At 47.2% G+C, this 23,137-nt stretch overlaps 1 long non-coding RNA gene across 1 annotated transcript in view; it reads left to right on the forward strand.

The window, feature by feature from the left end:
• The first annotated feature begins 1,362 nt into the window (after positions 1-1,362).
• The window catches only part of LOC116990719, a 102,543-nt gene continuing 80,768 nt past the window's right edge, over positions 1,363-23,137 (forward strand). The window contains exon 1 of the long non-coding RNA XR_004416612.1: positions 1,363-1,445. This is a non-coding gene — a long non-coding RNA (uncharacterized LOC116990719). The remainder of the gene's footprint in view (positions 1,446-23,137) is intronic.

Consider the following 23,137-nt stretch of genomic DNA (forward strand, 5'->3'; position numbering starts at 1 on the left):
CTACAGGTCTCTCCGTTGCCGGACCAGCAGGTCCAGGAACAGCTTCTTCCCTGCGGCTGTCACATTACTCAACAATGTACCTCGGTGACTGCCAATCAGCTCCCCCCCCCCCCCTTGGACACTCCTCCCACAGGAAATACACTATGACTGTATGCATGTAAATAGATTTATTTATTGAAATCATATTCTATGTCGCTCTTCCAGGGAGATGCTAACTGCATTTTGTTGCACTGTACACTGACCATGACAAATAAAGTTGAATCTGAATCTGAAAAACTGCTCAAAAACCCTCAAACCGGCTTAAAACCTCAAAAAACCCTCACCCCCCCAAAACAATCTGCTCAGGAAACCCTCAAAAATTCTCAAAAAACCCGCCAAACCTCAAAAACCCATCAAAACCTCAAAAAGAATAACCCACAAAAAACCCTCAAAACTGCTCGAAAACCCCTCAGCAACCTTCAAAACGGCTAAAAATTCCATCGAAACTGCTCAACAACCCATCAAAGACGAAAACCCTCAAAACTGCTAAAATAAAACATTAAAATGGCTCAAAAACCCTGAACAATGCCTCAAAAAACTCTTTCAGCTCAACCCTCAACCCCTCAACGCCTCAACCCTCAAAACTGCTGAAAGCAACGGTACCCCTTACAACCCTCTACCCCTTACAACCCTCAACAACCCGCAGAAACCCTCAAAACTGCTCAAAACCCCCCCCAAAATATCAAAAGCTCCCACGACCCCAGAAAACCCACAAAAGAACTACAAATTCCATCGAAACTGCTCAAAACCCATCAGATGAAAACTGCTCGGAAACCCTCAAAACTGCAAGAAACCGTAAAAACTGCTCAAAACCCCTAAAAACTGCTCAAATAACCATCAAAGCTACTCAAAGACCCTGAACAATGTCTCCATTCCTCTGGTCACTCTCTCTTTCTCTCCCCCATCCCTCTCTCGCTCCCTCTCTACCTCAAACCGCTCACTCCCTCCAAACTCCCTCCCTCATCCCGCCCCCCCTCAAAATCCATCCCCCTCCGTCCCAAACACCCTCAATAATTTCCAAATTCCTCCTTCCTCCTCAATCCCTCAATGCCCCTCCCCTACACCCCCTTCCCTACACCCCTCCCCTACACCCCCTCCCCTACACCCCGTTCCCCTCCCCTACACCCCTTCCGGTGGAGGGTGTGTGCGTGAGTGGAGCTGGTAGGGGCTGTCAGGCAGCAACTCTACCGCTGCGCATGCGCCACGCTCACCACCCGCCCCGTCCGCCGTCACACACCACTGTCGTTATCACCGTGCGTAGTAGGCAGGCAGTGCGCAATGACGTCATTTCCTGCGCGTTCAATTACGTCTAGTCTCCCCCCGCAGGGTCCGCGCTCCCCCCGTGCTCTGGGTGATCTGAGCGAGCGCCCGTGGTCCTCCGGGCCGGTCCTCCAGGCAGTTGGAGCGTGGGCGGGAACAAGATGAAGATCAACTGGTGCTGAGACCACGGACCCTGAGAGAGAGAGACAGAGACAGAGACGGAGAGAGTGCGACAGTGAGAATGTGCTGGAGTAACTCAGTGGGTCAGGCAGCATCTGTGGAGAGAAGGAATGGGTGACATTTTGGGTCGAGACCCTTCTTTGGTTTAGTTTAGTTTAGAGATGCAGCGCAGAAACAGGTCTTTCAGCCCGCGGAGTCCGCGCTGACCAGCGATCACCCCGTACACTGGCACTTTCCTATGCACATTAGGGACAATTTAACAATTTTGTGAGGCCGATTAATCTACAACTCTTCAGTCGTTGAAATGTTGGAGGAAACCGGAGCTCCTGGTGTAAAAACCCACGCAGGTCAAGGAGAGAATGAGCAAACTACGCACAGACAGCACCCATAGTCAGGATCGAACCCGAGTCTCTGGCGGTGATGCAGCAAATGTACCGCTGCGCCACTGTGCCGCGCAGAATTAATTAACGGTTTCCTTCGCCATAAACGCACCCAATATGTGCTAGTACTGTCCAGTTTGCTAGCTTGTTGACCCTCTGTGTTCCCCTCCTGCAGGGTTTAGGAGCCATTGCTGTCGATGGAGAGACAGGGACGTGAGCGGCCATTGAGGGCGACCTGTGTACCGGTGAGCCCCCCCCCTCAACTGCTTGGTGTGCGGGCTGAGCTTCGAGGGGCTGAACTTCGATGGAGGACCACATGACGGGGCACAACAAGGAGAAGCGTTATGAGTGTGACGTGTGTGTCAAGGCCTGCCAGAGCCCGAGCCAGCTGGAGATCCACCGGCGGATGCACACAGTCGAGAAGCCCTATGGCTGCTCCACCTGCGGCAAGAGCTTTGCCCGGATGTCGGGTCTGCGGGATCACCGGCGGGTGCACAGCAGTGAGCAGCCCTTCACCTGCTCCGACTGTGGCAAAGGCTTCAAGTTGGCCACGTGCCTGAAGGAGCACAGGCGCCTGCACACCGGGGAGCGGCCCTACACCTGCGCCCAGTGCGCCAAGAGCTTCACCCACTCCAGCAACCTGTTGATGCACCAGCACACCCACAACGGCGAGCGGCCCTACACCTGCAGCGACTGCAGCAAGGGCTTCACCCACTCCAGCTACCTGCTGAAGCACCAGCGCACCCACACCAGCGAGCGCCCCTACACCTGAACCCAGTGCGGCAAGGGCTTCACCAGCTCCTCCAGGCTGCTGTCCCACCAGTGGGTGCACGCCGGCGACTATCCCGTCCCCAGCCGGTTGCATGGAGAGTGTTTTGCCATGGCCTCCCACACCCTGTCTCACCAGCACGTGTACACCAGTGGCCAGCTGTACGACTGCCCATACTGCGGTGAGGAGTTTGACAGCTCGCGGGGGTTGCAGCAGCACTGGTGGACCCACGCCGGCGAGCAGCTGCTCCCACACGAGAGCACGGGGGCTGCGGGAGCACCAGTGGATACACACCGGAGAGAGACCCTTTGTGTGGCAAGGGTTTCACCTGCATGCCCAGCCTGGGCGTACACATCTCTGAAGATCTTTCCTGGTCCGAGAACGCTAATGCAATTATCAAGAAAGCTCATCAGCGCCTCTACTTCCTGATAAGATTACGGAGAGTTGGTTTGTCAAGGAGGGCTCTCTCTAACTTCTACAGGTGCACAGTAGAGAGCATGCTGACTGGTTGAATCGTGGCTTGGTTCGGCACCTTGAGCGCCCTGGAGAGGAAAAGGCTACAAAAAGTAGTAAACACTGCCCAGTCCATCATCGGCTCTGACCTTCCTTCCATCGAGGGGATTTATCGCAGTCGCTGCCTCAAAAAGGCTGGCAGAATCATCAAAGACCAACACCATCCTGGCCACACACTCATCTCCCTGCTACCTTCAGGTAGAAGGTACAGGAGCCTGAAGACGGCAACAACCAGGTTTAAGAATAGCTACTTCCCCACAGCCATCAGGCTATTAAACCTAGCTCGGACAAAACTCTGATTATTAATAACCCATTATCTGTTATTTGCACTCTATCAGTTTATTTATTCGTGTGTGTATATATATTATGGTTTATGGACACACTGATCTGTTTTGTAGTAAATGCCTACTATGTTCTGTGTGCTGAAGCAAAGCAAGAATTTCATTGTCCTATCAGGAACACATCCAATCCAATCCAATCCAACTTTATTTGTTATACACTTTAAAACAACCAATGTTGACCAAAGTGCTGTACAGAAGAACATAAACAGACAACATAACAGAACATAACATAACAGCTCACATAAGGCGCAAAAATTACATATGAAATACAACAATAAATTAAAAGACATAAAACATGAGTAAAAATAATAACCACGCAATAAAAGCAATCAAAATAAGAAATTAAATCAAGTAAATAAATAAAGTCGACATCTTACTGGGTATCAAAGGCCACGGAGAAGAGATGGGTTTTAAGAAGTGATTTAAAAACAGACAGAGAAGAGGCCTGTTTAATGTGGAGAGGCAGATCGTTCCATAATTTGGGTGCCGACACAGCAAAGGCATGGTCCCCTCTGAGCTTCAGCTTAGTTTTAGGCCCACTCAGGAGCAGCTGATTATCTGACCTGAGAGAGCTGGCGGGTGTATAAGGGTGTAGAAGCTCAGATAGGTAGGGCGGGGCAAGACCATTCAGGGATTTAAAAGCAAATAAAATAATTTTTAAATGGATCCTAAACTGAATAGGCAACCAGTGGAGTGAGGCTAAAATGTGCGAAATGTGCTCATGTTTACGTGTGCCAGTTAAAAGACGTACAGCTGCATTCTGTACCATCTGGAGATGGGCGATGGAGGACCCACTAACCCCCACATACAGTGCATTGCAGTAATCCAGCCGAGTGGTAACAAAGCGTGGATTACCGTCTTAAAGTGCTGCCTTGACAGAATTGGCTTTATTTTGGCCAGCTGCCTCAAATGGAAAAAGCTTGATTTAACAACAGCCTTGATCTGACTGTCAAATTTAAGCTCAGGGTCCACTTTAACCCCTAGGTTTGTGATGCTTGGTTTGATATACTGAGCCAGGGAGCCCAGATCTACAGGGGGGGCCCCAGTGGTGCCACCAAAAACCATTACTTCCGTCTTTTTATCATTAAATTTTAAAAAGTTCAGAGCCATCCAGGCCTTTATGTCGTTGAGACACTCAAGTCACAGTCCGACAGAGTGTGCATCCTTCTTTTTAAGAGGCACATAAATCTGACTGTCGTCTGCATAAAAGTGGAATGAAATTCCGTGCTTCCTGACAAGAATGTCAATAAACTCACTTGAACTTGAGCTTGAACTTGAACTTAAGCAGGTAAGCAGCGATGATCAGGGTAGAATAGGGGGGCAGGTGTAAGGCTGGACTCATGGTCAGGATTGAGAGAAGGTATGCAACTGGAATCAGGGTCAGGAGTAGTACGAGCTGTGCAGTGAGACCCAGGTTGGTCAACATGGGCCAAGTGTTTGATTATAATCTGATTTTCATACATGAATATACTGAGTTCATTCATGTTGATCAGAGCCTGGCTCTACTATGGAACGTAATTAGGAATGTAATTTAGCCTAACCTTATTCATAGCTAATCCAATTAAAGCATAAATATTGCATTCAAGTGCAAGTTAAAAGATGCACAATGCACCAGATTGCACAATTTCAAACTGAAAAATGCAAAAGCTCCATACCAATGGGATGGGGGACACCCCCCCCCCCCTCCCCCCCCCCCCCACACACACACACACACTTGATCGCTACACTCCCTTGGGCTTGGTTTCTTGCAATTTATCACTCCCAACTCTCACCCAATGTTAGCAGCCCTGTAAACCACATCCTCTACATAATGCACAAATGATCAACTATCCTCTGGTTGCTCAGATGACAAGAGAATCTGGACAGGTCCAGGTTATTTCTATTAATTACACACATTTTATTTTGTTCCAAATCATAGTAAATAAGTAATAATATTGGTCACAGCATTTTTTAAATGCAGTGGTGCTGCTTAGTTTGAAAGGTGGCGGGAGACCCTGAACTGGTTTGAAAGAGCAGGAACATTGCAATATGACTGACATTGCTTTATTGAGCAACTGTAGATTGATGATGCATGTCAACCAATCACACTCGCCAGCATCACTAACTCCACCCCACTGTAACACTTATACTAACACTTGCTTCCAGCACAGTTCAGTTCGAGCATCTAGGATGTACTGACAACTAACCATCCTTTATGCTGTTAAGTTCTCAGTGCTGATTAAAGATGAACTTGAATCACATACTGTGTCTGATGTGTATCTACATGGCGTCAGAAGTGGTTTGATCCTTCTGTATATCGGGTTCTTTTACCATTTTTGTGAGTTTTTATTTTGCTTTATGATGGCCTCTTCTTGTCGAAAGCCTGACCCACTTGTCTTTGATGCAGATATCGGTGAATGTTAGGCCACGTTTGAAATTGATTACCGACACTACATGAACATTGCACACCAAAATGAACCAGACGCTGCCAAGGCCTCCCTCCTACTTACCCTTGCGGGTCCAGATGTCATTCGATGATCCAGAACATTCCGCTATGCTCCGGCTGCCCTCGGTGCCAACGGCCAGGTAATAACCCCAGCTGAATCTCCCGACGACCCCAATGATCAGCTACATAAACTAAGCCAGATCTGTGACCTGCCCTCAAATCACATTTTGGACAGGGCAAGGTTTTTCTCTCATCGTCAGCTCCCTGGCGAACGAGTAGACTCGTTTATCTCAGATTTGATGTATATGGCCCAACGAAACTGATTCCAAGATATGCCCGTTGACCAGCTAACTGATCAGTTAACGAGGGACATTCTAGTGAATGGCATGAGCGACCAAAAGCTCAGATCAGAGCTTCTGAGAAAGGCAGATTTGACACTAGATGAGGCAGTACACGCATGCAGAACAGCAGAATTTATCGACCCTCTAGACAGTCCGCACAAAACCAAATCCATCAATCTGATGGGCCTCACTAGGCAGCGAGCTAAAACAGATAACAGGCGATTTATGACCCAAGCAAGCCAGGCAGCTCACAGCGATCCTCAGAAAAGATCTCCTAACTGCAATTACTTACACAGCAGACAATCAGTTTGTCCTGCATTTGAAAAATCAGGCAATTACTGTAAAAAGTTAAACCACTTTGCATCTGCATGTTGGGCAGCAAGTCGGACCTGCGGGAAGAATTCGCCCGGCACCAAGTCTAATCTCAATTTTTTGCAACGAGACAATAATAGTCTCACTCCTCAATACTAGCTAGAATCTGCCCCCGAACATAACTCGCAAGAGGATCCAACTGTTTACTCATTACAGCATGCTACTGCTAAGAATTCTGATCCTTCAGTGACGGTATCTGTAAGCAATGTCGTCATTGGCGCGAAATTGGATACTGGTGCTAAAGTAAAAACAATGTCAATCAACCTCTTCAACAAGATTAAAATTAACGAGCCACTGATCAAGGACAACTCCACTCTACATGCTTACGGAGGGGAGGTACTAGTTCCTCTGGGTAAAACCACCTTGGAATGTGTACTGGAAAAAACCACAAGGAATTTGACCTTCTATGTTTTGAACTTTAATTCTGTGACTCTGCTAGGCAATCGTGCCTGTCAGGAACTGGGGCTGATTTCCTTTGACAAAACGGTCCACAAGCTGCATATGTCGATGGACCCGCTGAAAGAATTCCCTGATCTGTTTGATAACAAACTAGGCAAGCTGCCTGTGACCTACAAGATTATTACTGACCCCGATGTGACACCCGTCATCCGACCCCCACACCAGTCATTTGCCATGACTGACAGGGTTCATTCCGAGCTGAAGAACTTGGTCTCCACAGGCGTAATTGAAGCAGTCAGCGACCCCACCAACTGGGTCTCAACTATGATTGCCACAGTCAAGAAGGGAAAAAATGAAATTTGCCTGTGCATCAACCCGAAAGACCTGAACACTGCCATTAAGCGCCCCCACCATCCCATGAAGACCGTCGAGGATGTTGCGGCAAAGGTCGGAACGGCCACCTTATTTTCTGTCCTTGATGCAAAGAACTCTTTCTGGCAGATACCGTTGGACAAGAAGTTGTCAAACCTCAGCACTATTGCCACCCCATTTGGCAAATACAAGTTTCTGAGAATGCCATTCGGAATCAACTCCGCCAGTGAAGTCTTCCAAAAAACCATGGAGCAACTGTTCGAGGACCTACCTTGTGCCATCATTGTCGACAATATCCTCAATCTCAGGCTCATCATGGAGCGTGCATGCAAGATCAACCTCAAGCTCAATCCTGACAAGTGCAAGTTCAGGGTCCCGGAGGTCTTCTATGTCGGCCACATTTTCACTCCCGATGGCCTCAAACCTGATCCGAAGAAAGCTGCTGCCATCACAGAAATGCCTGCCCCCAGAGACGTGAAAGGCCTGCAGCGTTTCCTGGGCATGGTAAACTATCTTGGTAAGTTTATACCGAATCTCAGCGAACTAAGCTCCACACTGCGTCAGCTGACCAAAATGGACACTGCCTGGTCATGGTTCCAGCAACATCAGATTGTCTTTGATGCCTTAAAATCCAAACTGACCAATGCACCGACCCTGACGTTTTTCGACCTGAAACGTCCGGTGACGATCACCTGTGATGCCTCGAGATTCAGGCTCGGCGCATCCTGCTTGCAACCATCTGCCGATGGCACCCTACTACCTGTCTCGTATGCCTCTCGCACCATGACTGACATGGAACAGCACTACGCGCAGATCGAGAAGGAACTGCTGGCTGTCGTCTTTGCCTGCTCCAAATTCCGCGACTTCATCTTTGGGAACACCTTCACGGTCGAGACGGTCCACCAACCACTGGTAACAATCCTGAACAAGCCCATCCATACCGCACCAGCTCGCCTGCAGCGCATGATGATGCAACTGCAGCGTTTCGATTTCTCTATTACCTACAAAAATGGTAAAGACATGCACGTCGCGGACACTCTCTCTCGTGCACCTCGGGCATCTTGCGATCAACATCCCTACGAACAAGAGAATTTCACTGTCCTTGGTGTCGATTTTGTCTCCACCAAGCAACTGCGCACCCTGGCCATGCACACTGCCACTGACAATACCCTCCAGATTCTCTCCTCCATCATCAAAACAGGCTGGCTAGACAAACAATCCAACACGCCAACAGAGGCGCAGTCGTTCTTCCTGGTCCGTGATGAACTGGTGGTTCAGGATGGTGTTGTTGTTAAGGGCCACAAGGTAGTGATGATTACATCAAAGAATCACACAGCGGACACCCAGGAGCCGATGCCACACCCAAGACGGGAATGGCCAAGTACATCGGGACCGCATAGCCTCCTGCCCCACTTGCAATGACCTTGCACCTCATCAACAGAGGCAGCCCCTTCTGCAACAACCTCCACCAGCACTGGCCTGGACGTTGCTGGCGGCAGACATTTTCAAATGGTGCGGAAAGCACTATCTCGTTTTAGTCTACTCCTTTTCTAACTGGTTTGAACTGGACCAGCTGACCTCCCTCACGTCTGAGATGGTCGTCTGGAAACTGAAGAGCCACTTCTCTACCTTTGGCACTCCCGTCAGCCTGCAGACCGACCATGGTCGACAGTTCACCAGCCACATGTTCAAGCTTTTCGCAGACCGATGGAACTTCCAACACGTCACGAGCAGTCCCGAGTATCCACAGAGTAATGGACTCGCCGAATGCGCTGTCAGAAGCGCAAAGCACCTGTTGCAGCGAGCGCGCATTTCAAATTCAGACGTGTATCTCGACCTCCTGAATCTCAGAAATTTTGCCAGAGGCGGAACCCTGGGGTCGCCAGCCCAGCGACTCATGTCCAGGTCGACAAGACCTCCAGTCCCGACCGCACAACAACAGCTGGTCCCTCGGGTGCTGATGCCTGCCACCATCCAGAAATGTCTCCAAGGGAAGCATGACATCCAGAAACTGTCATACGACAGATCCAGCAGACCACTTAAGCCTCTACTGCCGGGCCAGGTCATCCGTCTATAAACTCCAACTGGACATTCCCGTCTGGGCACTGTTGTTAACCTGGCTGACGAACCACGATCTTATCTTGTGGACTGTGAGGGAGCGGTATACCGGAGAAGTCGACAACACCTGCTTGCTGTGCGGGAACCTCGTCCACCACCCTATGCTCCGCCGCTCCTGTTCCAGCCGCCTTTAGCCATGTCTCCCACCCGTCCCCGCATGCCTCACACCCCTCCACGTCCCGTGGTCGTGACTAACCACGGGGCCTCACCTCCTGCATGCTTCCCCTTTTGGTCAACACAAGCCCCTCCCACGCCATTCTCACCTCCAGGCTCTCCTCCTCACCTTTCAGGAGAGGGAGTGGAGGGTTTGGTCCGCACGCACTCGTAGACCACCAGACAGATATGGCGAGTATATTTAACTCCATGGCATGGGTGCCCTTCTACACTTAGTCTTTAGGGGGAAGGATGTAGATTGATGATGCATGTCAACCAATCACACACAAGCCAGCATCACTAACTCCACCCCACTGTAACACATACTAACACTTGCTTCCAGCACAGTTCAGTTCGTGCAGCCAGGATGTACTGACAACTAACCATCCTTTATGCTGTTAAGTTCCCAGTGCTGATGAAAGATGAACTTGAATCACATACTGTGTCTGGTGTCTATCTACATGGGGAAACTGGTGAAGACTGTAAGATGTGATTGCTGTAATCTGAGTTCAGATGGAATATCAAGAGTGCTTAATTGTCACATGCACCAAATGCATAACAATTAACATCTTACTTGCTGGTCTTCGGCAAATTAATGCAACACAACAAATAAATACACAACATAGAACAAGGCAAAGGGTTCAAAACAGGAGCTCGAGGCAGTTCCGCCTCCGCTTTTGTTGGAAGCACAATTGGTGGAGGAACTGAATCTAAAGCACAGTCTGTTATTCTTCCAGTATTAACAGTGACAGGTGATTCAGACCACAATGATTCACCTGTTCTAAGTTCAGTCATAGAGTCTCTGTGGCCTCCGACACAAAGCTCTACAGCAGCAGAAATCCTGGATATGACACCCATCAGCAGATTTACTTGAAATTCTGCGATGCCCCAGCCCCACTGCTGGAGGGAGGATTGTTGAACATCAAGGCCCAATGAGAGAAGATGAGAAAGACCAAATCATGAACTGAAGTAACCAGATGTAGACAGAATGTAACCTTCCCACAGCAAACCCTGTAACACTGGGGACAGCCCTTGCTGCAATGGTGTGCAACAAATTGCCTTTGGAAGAGAAAATGAAAAGAATGGAAATTGTCGGATATCTAAAAAAAAAAACAATGCTGGAAACTATCAGCAAATCAGGGGAAAAGGAAAATCGAGTTAATGTTTCTGGCCAGGAGATCCATCACTGGAATCACAATGTTGTCCCACCTCCACAGTGTTTGTGGCATGTTCCATCTTCACATTTTCAGAGTTTGCACTGGAGATCTGGAGTTTAATGTATTAGGAAAGAGTAGTTAATGTTGGATTAATGACTACCTGTGCTTTTGTTTCAATTCCTCAAATGATTCTTAACAATTTCTACAGATGACTCACAACTTGGTTTAGGAACAGCTCTGTTCAAGACCGCAAGAAATTGTGGTGAGTTGTGGGCATAGCCTAGGCCATCACACAGACCAGACTCCCCACCACTCCCCATCTACACTCCATGTTTCTGTGAGAAAGCAGACAACATAATCAAATACCTTACCCACTTCTTCTTCATTCCTTTTTATCCCTGCTCCCGACAAGCAGCAGAATCAGAAGCTTGAAGCTGCACACCACCAGATTCAGGAACAGCTCCTGTGTTATCAGGCTTCTGATCAGTCCTTCCATAAGCTAGATTACAGTGGAGATTCTCCAACCTACATTATTGTGGTAATTGGTCCTTATCTCTGAATGTTGTGCAATATAATGCTGAGAACTACATTCTGCATTCTGTATCTTGTCCTTTGCACCATCTACTGTACTTAAGTTTAACTTGATTGTATTTATGTACAGTGTTATCTGATCAGATGGCATGTCCCTTAGTATACATGCGAACAGTAAACCTAAACCTATGGAGCACGTACCATTTGATTGGCCATGTCCCTGTGCTTGGTCTATCCTTGTGTTGGTTGTCCAGTGGATTCATACTATAAATGTTGGGGAATTGCTGCAACTTTCCACTTCATCACAGAGTAGATAGAATTATATATAATGTGGAATTATTGAAATTGTAGATAATGTGCACAGTGTAGATAGAGAATTCTTGGTAAACGTTGTTAAGGACGTTCCAGGCCTACACATCTTTTAACATTTTTGTGTGATCAAGCACTTCCTAACCTCTCAAACTTTACATTTCTCTCCCCTTGCACTTTCACTGCATCCAGTGACCCAACATAATCTTGAAAACCTCAATCAATTCACTCCCTTGGCTTTTATGTTCCTGGGAATTGATCACTCCTCCTAATTTAACTATGGTCCCAATAATATACTGATGAATCTGGTCTTCAATCCTTCTAAACAATACAGATCCTTTCTGGTTGTAGAACACAAAGTGCTGAAGTATCTCAGTGGGTCAGGCAGCATCACTGTAGGTTATGGATAGGCAATGTTTTATGCCATGACCTTGCATTTTGGAACTCAAAATGTTGCCTATCCATGTCCTCCAGAGAGGTTGCCGGACCCACTCAGTGCCAGCACTTTTTGTTCTACACAAGATTCCTGCATCTGTAGTTTATTGTGCCCCTTGTGGGGTTGAGTTGCCCAGAATGTCACATCATCTTACAACTGGGGTCTAACCAGGTCTTGTCCACATTTTCTGGTGTCTCATTTACCTGGGGTAATAACCATGTGCTACAGTTTTGGCATCTCCCTCTAATGACTCTTACAACTACATGTTGCTGTTGTAGCTATTCCTTACCCCTTCAGTCCATTCGGCCCTTCGAGCCTGCACCGCCATTCAATATGATCATGGCTGATCATCCAACTCAGTATTCCGTACCTGCCTTCTCTCCATACCCTCTGATCCCCTTAGCCGCAAGGGCCACATCTAACTCCCTCTTAAATATAGCCAATGAACTGGCCTCGACTACCCTCTGTGGCAGGGAGTTCCAGAGATTCACCACTCTCTGTGTGAAAAAAGTTCTTCTCATCTCGGTTTTAAAGGATTTCCCCCTTATCCTTAAGCTGTGACCCCTTGTCCTGGACTTCCCCAACATCGGGAGCAATCGTCCTGCATCTAGCCTGTCCAACCCCTTAAGAATTTTGTAAGTTCCTATAAGATCCCCTCTCAATCTCCTAAATTCTAGAGAGTATAAACCAAGTCTATCCAGTCTTTCTTCATAAGACAGTCCTGACATCCCAGGAATCAGTATGGTGAACCTTCTCTGCACTCCCTCTATGGCAATAATGTCCTTCCTCAGATTTGGAGACCAAAACTGTACGCAATACTCCAGGTGTGGTCTCACGAAGACCCTGTACAACTGCAGTAGAACCTCCCTGCTCCTATACTCAAATCCTTTTGCTATGAAAGCTAACATACCATTCGCTTTCTTCACTGCCTGCTGCACCTGCATGCCCACTTTCAATGACTGGTGTACCATGACACCCAGGTCTCGCTGCATCTCCCCTTTTCCTAGTCGGCCACCATTTAGATAATAGTCTGCTTTCCTGTTTTTGCCACCAAAATGGATAACCTCACATTTATCCACATTATACTGCATCTGCCAAACATTTGCCCACTCACCCAGCCTATCCAAGTCACCTTGCAGTCTCCTAGCATCCTCCTCACAGCTAACACTGCACCCCAGCTTAGTGTCATCCGCAAACTTGGAGATATTGCCTTCAATTCCCTCATCCAGATCATTAATATATATTGTAAATAGCTGGGGTCCCAGCACTGAGCCTTGCGGTACCCCACTAGTCACTGCCTGCCATTGTGAAAAGGACCCGTTTACTCCTACTCTTTGCTTCCTGTTTGCCAGCCAGTTCTCTATCCACATCAATACTGAACCCCCAATGCCGTGTGCTTTAAGTTTGTATACTAATCTCTTATGTGGGACCTTGTCGAAAGCCTTCTGGAAGTCCAGATACACCACATCCACTGGTTCTCCCCTATCCACGCTACTAGTTACATCCTCGAAAAATTCTATAAGATTCGTCAGACATGATTTACCTTTTGTAAATCCATGCTGACTTTGTCCAATGATTTCACCACTTTCCAAATGTGCTGCTATCCCATCTTTAATAACTGACTCTAGCAGTTTCCCCACTACCGATGTTAGACTAACTGGTCTGTAATTCCCCGTTTTCTCTCTCCCTCCCTTCTTAAAAAGTGGGGTTACGTTTGCTACCCGCCAACCCTCAGGAACTACTCCAGAATCTAAAGAGTTTTGAAAGATTATTACTAATGCATCCACTATTTCTGGAGCTACTTCCTTAAGTACTCTGGGATGCAGCCTATCTGGCCCTGGGGATTTATCGGCCTTTAATCCATTTAATTTACCCAACACCACTTCCCGGCTAACCTGGATTTCACTCAATTCCTCCAACTCCTTTGACCCGCGGTCCCCTGCTATTTCTGGCAGATTATTTATGTCTTCCTTAGTGAAGACGGAACCAAAGTAGTTATTCAATTGGTCCGCCATATCCTTGTTCCCCATGATCAACTCACCCGTTTCTGACTGCAAGGGACCTACATTTGTTTTAACTAATCTCTTTCTTTTCACATATCTATAAAAACATTTGCAGTCAGTTTTTATGTTCCCTGCCAGTTTTCTTTCATAATCTATTTTTCCTTTCCTAATTAAGCCCTTTGTCCTCCTCTGCTGGTCTCTGAATTTCTCCCAGTCCTCCGGTATGCTGCTTTTTCTGGCTAATTTGTACGCATCATCCTTCGCTTTGATACTATCCCTGATTTCCCTTGTTATCCACGGATGCACTACCTTCCCTGATTTATTCTTTTGCCAAACTGGGGTGAACAATTTTTGTAGTTCATCCATGCAGTCTTTAAATGTCTTCCATTGCATATCCACCGTCAACCCTTTTAGAATTAATTGCCAGTCAATCTTGGCCAATTCACGTCTCATACCCTCAAAGTTACCTTTCTTTAAGTTCAGAACCATTGTTTCTGAATTAACAATGTCACTCTCCATCCTAATGAAGAACTCAACCATATTATGGTCACTCTTGCCCAAGGGGGCACGTACAACAAGACTGCTAACTAACCCTTCCTCATTACTCAATACCCAGTCTAAAATAGCCTGCTCTCTCGTTGGTTCCTCTACATGTTGATTTAGATAACTATCCCGCATACATTCCAAAAAATCCTCTTCCTAAGCACCCCTGCCAATTTGATTCACCCAATCTATATGTAGATTGAAGTCACCCATTATAACGGTTTTGCCTTTGTCGCACGCATTTCTAATTTCCTGTTTGATACCATCTCCAACTTCACTACTACTGTTAGGTGGCCTGTACACAGCACCCACCAGCGTTTTCTGCCCCTTAGTGTTTCGCAGCTCTACCCATACCGATTCCACATCCTGCAAACTAATGTCCTTCCTTTCCATTGCGTTAATCTCCTCTCTAATCAGCAACGCTACCCCACCTCCTTTTCCTTTCTCTCTATCCCTCCTGAATATTGAATATCCCTGGATGTTCAGCTCCCAGCCTTGGTCACCCTGGAGCCATGTCTCCGTGATCCCCGGTCCAGGTCCAGACAGGATATTCCCTAGGACATTGAGGGAAGTTAGTGTAGAAATAGCAGGGGCTATGGCAGAAATATTTCAAATGTCATTAGAAACGGGAATAGTGCCGGAGGATTGGCGTACTGCGCATGTTGTTCCATTGTTTAAAAAGGGGTCTAAGAGTAAACCTAGCAATTATCGACCTGTTAGTTTGACGTCAGTGGTGGCCAAATTAATGGAAAGAATACTTAGAGATAATATATATAAGCATCTGGATAAACAGGGTCTGATTAGGAACAGTCAACATGGATTTGTGCCTGGAAGGTCATGTTTAACTAATCTTCTTGAATTTTTTGAAGATGTTACTCGGGAAATTGATGAGGGTAAAGCAGTGGATGTTGTGTATATGGACTTCAGTAAGGCCTTTGACAAGGTTCCTCATGGAAGGTTGGTTAAGAAGGTTCAATGGTTGGGTATTAATGGTGGAGTAGTAAGATGGATTCAACAGTGGCTGAATGGGAGATGCCAGAGAGTAATGGTGGATGGTTGTTTGTCAGGTTGGAGGCCAGTGACGAGTGGGGTGCCACAGGGATCTGTGTTGGGTCCACTGTTGTTTGTCATGTACATCAATGATCTGGACGATGGTGTGGTAAATTGGATTAGTAAGTATGCAGATGATACTAAGATAGGTGGGGTTGCGGGTAATGAAGTAGAGTTTCAAAGTCTACAGAGAGATTTATGCCAGTTGGAAGAGTGGGCTGAAAGATGGCAGATGGAGTTTAATGCTGATAAGTGTGAGGTGCTACATCTTGGCAGGACAAATCAAAATAGGACGTACATGGTAAATGGTAGGGAATTGAAGAATGTAGGTGAACAGAGGGATCTGGGAATAACTGTGCACAGTTCCATGAAAGTGGAATCTCATGTAGATAGGGTGGTAAAGAAAGCTTTTGGTGTGCTGGCCTTTATAAATCAGAGCATTGAGTATAGAAGTTGGGATGTAATGTTAAAATTGTACAAGGCATTGGTGAGGCCAATTCTGGAGTATGGTGTACAATTTTGGTCGCCTAATTATAGGAAGGATGTCAACAAAATAGAGAGAGTACAGAGGAGATTTACTAGAATGTTGCCTGGGTTTCAGCAACTAAGTTACAGAGAAAGGTTGAACAAGTTAGGGCTTTATTCTTTGGAGCGCAGAAGGTTAAGGGGGGACTTGATAGAGGTTTTTAAAATGATGAGAGGGATAGACAGAGTTGACGTGGAAAAGCTTTTCCCACTGAGAGTAGGGAAGATTCAAACAAGGGGACATGACTTGAGAATTAAGGGACTGAAGTTTAGGGGTAACATGAGGGGGAACTTCTTTACTCAGAGAGTGGTAGCTGTGTGGAATGAGCTTCCAGTGAAGGTGGTGGAGGCAGGTTCGTTTTTATCATTTAAAAATAAATTGGATAGTTATATGGATGGGAAAGGAATGGAGGGTTATGGTCTGAGCGCAGGTATATGGGACTAGGGGAGATTATGTGTTCGGCACGGACTAGAGGGGTCGAGATGGCCTGTTTCCGTGCTGTAATTGTTATATGGTTATTATATGGTTATCCCAACTATATCATAGTCATTAATAGCTATCTGCACATTCAACTCATCCACCTTATTACGAATGCTCCTTGCATTGAGACACAAAGCCTTCAGGCTTGATTTTACAACACTCTTACCCCTTATACAATTTTGTTGAAAAGTGGCCCTTTTTGATTTTTGCCCTAGATTTTCCGGCCAGCCACTTTTACTTTTCACCTTGCTACCTATTGCTTCTACCCTCATTTTACACCCCTCTGTCTCTACGCTCACACATTTAAGAAATCCTTTCCCTTTAACTCCATCCTCCACTAGCCCATTCGACACCGCACCCCCCTTATTCAGTTTAAAACCACCCGTGTAGCAGTGGCAAACCTGCCTGCCAGAATGCTGGTCCCACACCTGTTAAGATGCAATCCGTCCCTTTTGTACAGTTCCCCCTTACCCCAAAACAGATCCCAGTGATGTAAGAATCTAAATCCCTGCCCCGTGCACCAGTTCCTCAGCCACACGTTCAGGTCCCGTATCTCCCTGTTCCTGCTCTCGCAAGCACGAGGAACTGGAAGCAAACCGGAGATAACAACCCTGGAGGTCCTGCTTTTCAGCATTTTTCCGAGCTCTCTAAAGTCACGCTGCAGAATATTCATCCCCTTCTTTCCGACATCGTTTGTGCCGACATGCACTACCACTTCCGGATGTTCACCTTCGCCCTTGAGGATTTTCTGCACTCTGTCCGTGACATCCTGGATCCTGGCACCAGGAAGGCAGCACACCATCCTCGCATCCCGTCTGTTGCCGCAGAAACCCCTGTCCGTACCTCTCACAATGGAGTCTCCTACTACAATGGCGTTGCCTGCCTTAGGCCTTTTTGGTTTTGGCTCAACAGCCCTATTCGCATCACAAGCCAGTCCGCCGCCCAGTGTAAACACCTCTTCTGTCCCGTCAGCTTCTAAGTGGGTGAACCTGTTCACAAGAGGTACAACCCCCGGGGACGTTGGCATTCCATGCTTCCCTCCCGTTCTCACTGTCTCCCACCTTCTCTCTTCCAGTACCTTAGGTGTAACAATCGTACTGTAGGACTTGTCGAGGAACGACTCCGTTTCTCGGACGAACCGGAGGTCATCCACTTGCTTCTCCAGTTCCCCAACACGGCCCTTCAGGAGCTCTACCTGGATGCACTTTTCGCATTTGTAGCAGCCAGAGGCACCAGCGGTGTCCTTGAGCTCCCACATACTACAAGCATCACACTGAATCAGCTTGCCTGACATCTCCTTCTTTCGTCTCTCCCTCTGCAGTGTTTTGCGTAGTCTCCTCTCCTCAGCCTCGTCTCTCGAGCCAAAGACTCACACTTTTCTCACAGGGCACTTCACTCACTGCCGCTCCCTAAGAGCAGTCTTACTTAAATTGACGGATAAATTGCCTGATTTACCAATTTACAAACCAAATTCCTTAGTTTTCAACTGTTTTCCCAGCACTGACTCACTTCTCTCCTCCCACTTGGGCTAGAGCCAATCAGTCGTATCTCTTGCTAATCTCCTCCTGCTGCTGCTGTTGTTGCTCCCAATGCTACAGCAGTTCTGAGTCCAGTTATAAATCAGAGCATTGAGCATTGGGTCTGAAGAAGGGTTTCGGCCCGAAACGTCGCCTATTTCCTTTGCTCCATAGATGCTGCTGCACCCGCTGAGTTTCCCCAGCAATTTTGTGTACCATTGAGTATAGAAGTTGGGATGTAATGTTAAAATTGTACAAGGTATTGGTGAGGCAAATTCTGGAGTATGGTGTACAATTTTGGTCACTTAATTATAGGAAGGATGTCAACAAAATAGAGAGAGTACAGAGGAGATTTACTAGAATGTTGCATTGGTTTAAGCAACTAAGTTACAGAGAAAGGTTGAACAAGTTAGGGCTTTATTCTTTGGAGCGCATAAGGTTAAGGGGGGACTTGATAGAGGTCTTTAAAATGATGAGAGGGATAGACAGAGTTGACGTGGATAAGACTTTTCCCACTGAGAGTAGGGAAGATTCAAACAAGGGGCCATGACTTGAGAATTAAGGGACAGAAGTTTAGGGGTAACATGAGGGGGAACTTCTTTACTCAGAGAGTGGTGGCTGTGTGGAATGAGCTTCCAGTGAAGGTGGTGGAGGCAGGTTCGTTTTTATCATTTAAACATAAATTGGATAGTTATATGGACGGGAGAGGAATGGAGGGTTATGGTCTGAGCGCAGGTATATGGGACTAGGGGAGAATATGTGTTCGGCACGGACTAGAAGGGTCGAAATGGCCTGTTTCCGTGCTGTAATTGTTATATGGTTATATGTTTATATAAATTCTTATTATTCCCCAAATAGTGTGTTTGGTAATACATAATGGGCTCCATCTTCAAAATGCATTGCATTTACTCAATAGAGCCACTTTGGCAACATCTTCCAAAGTTACTGCATCAAACAACAGGGGTTTCAGCCACACTCAGTGATATCTTCACCCACTGCAGGATCCCCTCCAAGTCATACAGCATCCCAATGTGCAATGATGATGCCTGAGATTGCAGAGTTATGAACGCAGCCCAGTCCACCACACAAAACAGACTCTCACCGCATTGACTCTATCTATACTTCATACTGCCTTGGCAAAGCTGGCAACATAATCAAGGAATACCTACACCTCTGTTATTCTCTCTCCACCCCTCTGCTCTTATGCTGATGATACAAAAGCTTGGAAGTCCATACACCAGATTCAAGAACAGCGTCTCCCCCTTGTTATCAGACACTTGGATCAACCTCATACATGCCAGTGATAAATTCCCAACCTTCCAATACACTTCTTGCAATCCTTGTACATTATTTATCCGATCTTGCTCTGTCCAGTTTTACAGAACATCTGCAGAAGCTAAAATGAAAAGCTGAAATTGTAATCAAAGAAGTGATTCTTCTTTGTAAGTCACTATATATAAGTTATGATGAATTTGATGATTTTGATAACTCGGGAAGTACATTCGTGAAATTATGTAGAAATTATAAAGTAAAAGATTCAATTCCAAAAATTGCAACGTTGCACTTGTGAAAGTCCAAGTCTTTACTTTCCACTGTCTTCAGAGTATTCATGTTTTTGTTGTTGCTATTTGAGCATAGATGACAGATGACTCATCTTCCTTTGAAGAAACGAGTTTCTGAAAGAGAAAGAAATACCAATTGTATTTAAGACCGGAGGCAGCAGGAGATCGAGAGGCTAATCAGAGAGAGGAGACAGTTGAAAAAGCAATGGAAAAAAGCAACTGAGGCAGAGAGAGAAGGTCTCATGCTACTCCAAGAGGACATCAAGAGCCGATTGGCAACCTTGCGAAAAGCAGAGAACTTGAGGAAACTTCGCAGGAAGAAAGAACACACAAGAACACGGTTCTACAAAGACCCTTTCAAGTTCATCAAAGACCTCTTCGCAAAGGAAAAAAGTGGAACTTTGAAAACATCAAAACGGGAATTGGAGGAACACCTGGAAAAGGCCCACCAAGACACGAAAAGGCATGAGCAGTTAGTCATCCCACATGACATCCCGCCTATTCAACCACCTGAATTCAACCTGGACACCAGCCCTCCAAGATGGAAAGAGGTAGAGAACACTGTCCGGCGAGCAAGAGCAGCATCAGCTCCGGGGCCAAATGGAGTACCATACAAGCTCTACAAGAACGCGATGTGTTACGCTTTCTATGGAAGCTCATGAGGGTGGTGTGGAAGAAGCAAACAATACCTAAGGCGTGGCGAAGGGCCGGCGGCGTGCTAATACCTAAAGAAAAGGATGCGTCAGACATCAGCCAATTCCGGCCAATATGTCTCCTCAACGTCGAGGGAAAAATCTTTTTCAGCATTGTATCACAAAGGCTGTCCACCTATCTGGTAACAAACAAGTACATTGATACATCTGTACAGAAAGCAGGAATTCCAGGATTTTCGGGCTGCTAGGAGCATACAAGCATGATCTGGCACCAGATCCAAGCAGCTAAGAAGGAGAAGAGAGACCTACATGTGATCTTCCTCGATCTGGCCAATGCATTTGGTTCAGTTCCCCATGAACTCCTTTGGGAATCTTTTGCCTTTTTCCATGTACCAGAGCTCATCACCACACTGGTCAAGAGCTATTTCCAAGACCTGCAGCTGTGCTTCACAACAGCTGACTTCAGTACAACATGGCAGCGCTTGGAAGTAGGCATCATGGCAGGCTGCACAGTCTCACCCTTGGCCTTTACAATGGCCATGGAAGTCATCATCAGGGCCTCAAAATGGGTGGTGGGCGGTGAACGAACCAGGGCTGGGCTCCGTCTGCCACCCATCAGGGCATACATGGACGACATGACCACACTAACCACTACTGCAGCATGCACCAAGCGGCTACTTGGAAAGCTGCAGGAGAACATCAAGTGGGCCCGAATGAAGATCAAACCATGTAAATCTCGAAGCATCTCCATAGTCAAGGGGGTGATTAGAGACACAAGGTTCTGTATCGGTGACGACCCTATACCAACAGTGTCTGAACAGCCAGTTAAAAGCCTGGGCAGATGGTACAATGCAAGTCTCAAGGATAAAGAGCAGGTGGAACAACTAAGGCAAGAAATTGTCAATGGCCTGGAGAACATCAATCAGACCCTACTGCCTGGGAAACTGAAGCTCTGGTGCCTACAGTTTGGACTCCTTCCTCGGAGAATGTGGCCACTGACCATTTATGAAGCCCCAATAACAACTGTGGAGAAGATGGAGCGAACCATAACTTCATACGCGAAGAAATGGCTCGGGGTCCCACGATGTCTAACTAACATCGGCCTATATGGCAAAGGGGTCCTGGAACTACCTCTCACTAGTCTAACAGAGGAATACAAGTGTTCTAAAGTAAGACTTCAGATGACACTGAGGGACTCTAGAGACAAGACCATCAGTGCTGTTGCGCCGCCCCTAGTAACTGGCCGGAAGTGGACGCCATCTGATGCAGTACAGCAAGCTTCATCAGCCCTGAGATACAAAGACATCGTGGGGCAAGTCCAGCAGGGAAGAGGAGGCTTTGGCCTTACGACAAGTAAACCAACTTGGCGAAAGGCCACAACATCAGAGCGGAGGACATTGGTGGTCGAGGAGGTGCGGCGACAAGAGGAGGCCGCAAGAAGTGCAAAGGCGGTCTCTCTTGCCAAACAGGGGCAATGGATGCAGTGGGAAGGTGTGGAGCGGAGGAAGATCAGCTGGAAAGAACTATGGGAAATGGAAGCAAGCAAGATCAGCTTCATCATCAGAGCGACTTATGACGTGCTTCCATCACCAAAGAACCTCCATCAGTGGTACGGCGAGGATCCAACCTGTGCCCTCTGCCCAACTCCAGCGACCCTCAAACACATCATGGTAGGCTGCAAGACCAGCCTCACGCAAGGGAGATACATGTGGCGGCATAATCAGGTACTAAAAAGCCTGGCATCAGCCCTTGAGAACAGGCGGTGTGCGACCAACTCCTTGCCTCCGAGAGCAAGCAACCCCCTCCCCCTAAGGGCAACAACCTTTGTCCGAGAAGGACAGAAAACATCTAAACATCCTTCCACCAGATCAGAAGAAGGAAACCTATGCAGGGCCCGCGACTGGAGGATGCTGGCGGACATCGGCCGACAACTAGTTTTTCCACCTGAAATTGCTTCCACCAACCTCAGGCCAGACTTGGTGTTCTGGTCCCCTTCACAGAAGACTGCTTACATCATAGAGCTCACAGTTCCATGGGAGAACTCTGTTGAGGAGGCCTATGAGCGTAAGAAGCTGCGTTACGCAGAGCTTGCAGCAGAGGCAACGCAGCGTGGCTGGAACACCAAAGTCTATCCAGTTGAAGTGGGATGCAGAGGATTTGTTGCGTCATCTACCATCAGACTGCTGAAGGAGCTTGGAATCCACGGTCAGGCTCTGCGGAAGACCATAAGATCACTCTCAGAGGCGGCTGAAAGAAGCAGCCGGTGGATTTGGCTCAAGTGGAAAGACCCATGCTGGGCCCCTAGTATTTCAGGGTGAATCTTTGGGACGGTTTGACACGGGACACGCGCTGAGGGCTGATCATCCTGCAGCGGGCCGCCCTTGTGGAGGGTGTATAGTGATAAAAGGCCGAAACACCCAGTGATGCAAGGGTACACTACTGATGATGTGTCCTGTGCCCAACTGTCCTGAAGGTTACCCAGGCCAAGATATACGTATCCACTCCCCCACCCCCCCCCCCCACAGATGTTGAGCGTCTACCACTCTCAACAATCAACGAATGTCGTGAAATGCTCCCCACCTATTGGCACAAGGGACTTCTTAACATCTTGTCCTGTGTATTTGATTCATTCAGTGCCTGATGCTTGATTGGAGGACAGTGTATTATCCCTGTTGTCTGTAATAAATGTAAATGTCACAATTAAAAAT

Source organism: Amblyraja radiata, chromosome 32 (assembly GCF_010909765.2).
Source record: "Amblyraja radiata isolate CabotCenter1 chromosome 32, sAmbRad1.1.pri, whole genome shotgun sequence".
NCBI classification, from domain to species: Eukaryota; Metazoa; Chordata; class Chondrichthyes; order Rajiformes; family Rajidae; genus Amblyraja; species Amblyraja radiata.